Consider the following 2,582-nt stretch of genomic DNA (forward strand, 5'->3'; position numbering starts at 1 on the left):
CAGCATATTGCCTACGGTATGTGCATGTCTGTAGTCGCGCTTATGTGAATACGAAGTAAACGCTTGATTAAGGGAGTACAGCAGCTGCTTTCCTCCTTTTGTGCACGTACAGCCTTTTATAGTACATAAAGAGTATGGTGCCGTTCTTTTACAGGGCCACATCTCCAGCCTTAAGGTTCCACGGTGACGGCGGACGTTTTCTCCGCAGCTGCCCCCCTATGGCCGTGGAGGATTCCTGGTCGCAGCAGATTGCCTACGGTAGGTGCATGTCTGTAGTCGCGCTTATGTGAATACGAAGTAAACGCTTGATTATGGGAGTACAGCAGCTGCTTTCCTCCTTTTGCGCACGTACAGCCTTTTATAGTACATAAAAAGTATGGTGCCGTTCTTTTACAGGGCCACATCTCCAGCCTTAAGGTTCCACGGTGACGGCGGACCTTTTCTCCGCAGCTGCCCCCCTATGGCCGTGGAGGATTCCTGGTCGCAGCAGATTGCCTACGGTAGGTGCATGTCTGTAGTCGCGTTTACATGAATACGAAGCAAACGTCTGCTTTAGAGAGTACAGAAGCTGCTTTCCTCTTTTTGTGCACGTACAGCGCTTTATAGTACATAAAGGGTACGGTGCCGTTTTTTACAGGGCCATGACCCAGCCTTAAGGTTCCACGGTGACGGCGGACTTTTTGTCCGCAGCTGCCCCTCTGACCGTGGCGGATTTGAGGTCGGAGCAATTCGCCTAAGGTAGGTGCATGTATATTGTCGCGTTTACATGAATACGAAGTAAACGCCTGTTTAAGAGAGAAAAGTAGCTGCTTTCCTCTTTTTATGCGCGACGGCGTTTTATAGTACATAAAGAGTACGGTGCCGTTCTTTTACAGGGCCACGTTCCCAGCCTTAAGGTTCCACGGTGACGGCGGACCTTTTCTCCGCAGCTGCCCCCCTATGGCCGTGGAGGATTCTTGGTCGCAGCAGATTGCCTACGGTAGGTGCATGTCTGTAGTCGCGTTTACATGAATACGTAGTAAACGTCTGCTTTAGAGAGTACAGAAGCTGCTTTCCTCTTTTTGTGCACGTACAGTGATTTATAGTACATAAAGAGTACGGTGCCGTTCTTTTACAGGGCCACTTCACCAGCCTTAAGGTTCCACGGTGACGGCGGACTTTTTGTCCGCAGCTGCCCCCTCTGACCGTGGTGGATTCGAGGTAGGAGCAGATTGCCTACGGTAGGTGCATGTCTATGGTCGCATTTACATGAATACGAAGTAAATGTCTGCTTAAGGGAGAACAGAAGCTGCTTTCCTCTTTTTGTGCACCTACAGCCTTTTAATAGTACATAAAGAGTACGGTGCCGTTCTTTTACAGGGCCACATCTCGAGCCTTAAGGTTCCACGGTGACGGCGGACCTTTTCTCCGCAGCTGTTCCCCTCTGGCCGTGGTGGATTCCAGGTCGCAGCAGATTGCCTATGGTATGTGCATGTCTGTAGTCGCGCTTACGTTAATACGATGTAAACGCTTACTTAAGGGAGTACAGTAGCTGCTTTCCTCCTTTTGTGCGTGTACAGCGTTTTATAGTCCATAAAGAGCACGGTGCCGTTCTTTTACAGGGCCAGGTCCTGAGCCGTAAGGTTCCACGGTGGCGATGGATTTTTTTCCGCAGCTCCCCCCCTCTCTGGCCGTGTTGGATTCGAGGTCGGAAGCTCGATTCGAGGTGTTGAAGCTCGAAATAAACACTTCGTGACACCGCCATTGCACTGCACAGGTCTTGCGTCGGTTTGCAGAGCCGCAGCAGGAATTACAAACGCATGCAAAAGCCACAAGCAGTTCGAAATAAACACTTCGTGACACCGCCACTGCACAGGTCTTGCATCGGTTTGAAGAGGCGCTCTGTCAACTCCGTCAACATAGATGATTATAGAATTCAACTAGTGGAACTATCGCTCGCCACTGCTGAACGCGGCGAAGTTTGCAGTCGCTCTGAACACTGGTAATATCAAGATGTGGCCAATATAACACGCTTCGCGACATCTCTGCCACTGCCCAGGCCGCGCTCCCCAGTTCAGTCGACGGATGGCCATCTTGCCCCGGCAGAGCAGAACCGAGGCGGAGGGAGGAGGGGCTCGGACGTCACTGACGTCACGGGAAAAGCAGCCAATAGCTGCAATCCGGTCCCCGGCCGGATGCGCTCGTCCGCCAGAAAGTTGAAGTTGACCAACTTTCCATCCGTTCGCCGAACGAGGCGGATCCGCCAGGCCCGCTCGCGAAGCGGACGAGGCGGAAGGCGCTCCGAAACGATCGTACAACGGCCCTTAACCGATCTCTAGCAGAGCGAACATGTGCACGACAGGGAGATGCCTCCGTTCTCTATACAACCATGATGTAGCGATTCTTCGGCAGACTCATCAATTCGGCCTATCAGATCCTGTATTGTCACGCCTTCGAGCACTCGACAGATTTGTCAGCAGTAGGTGTATACACTCGGGGAGAGCGTATGGGGAGAGCTTTGAAAGGTTTTCATAGTTCAAATGAGTGCAGGATAAGTAGTAGATTGTTCTTTAGGTTCTCCTGTACTGACTTCAGTTCCTATC

At 51.5% G+C, this 2,582-nt stretch overlaps 1 long non-coding RNA gene across 1 annotated transcript; it reads left to right on the top strand.

The window, feature by feature from the left end:
* The first annotated feature begins 1,122 nt into the window (after positions 1-1,122).
* Positions 1,123-2,297, top strand: LOC144097944 (uncharacterized). Its single transcript, XR_013307117.1, has 3 exons — positions 1,123-1,200; positions 1,360-1,463; positions 1,602-2,297. It is a non-coding gene; the product is annotated as an uncharacterized LOC144097944 (long non-coding RNA).
* Positions 2,298-2,582: the final 285 nt, after the last annotated feature.

This window comes from Amblyomma americanum, chromosome 1 (genome assembly GCF_052857255.1).
Source record: "Amblyomma americanum isolate KBUSLIRL-KWMA chromosome 1, ASM5285725v1, whole genome shotgun sequence".
Classification (NCBI taxonomy): domain Eukaryota; kingdom Metazoa; phylum Arthropoda; class Arachnida; order Ixodida; family Ixodidae; genus Amblyomma; species Amblyomma americanum.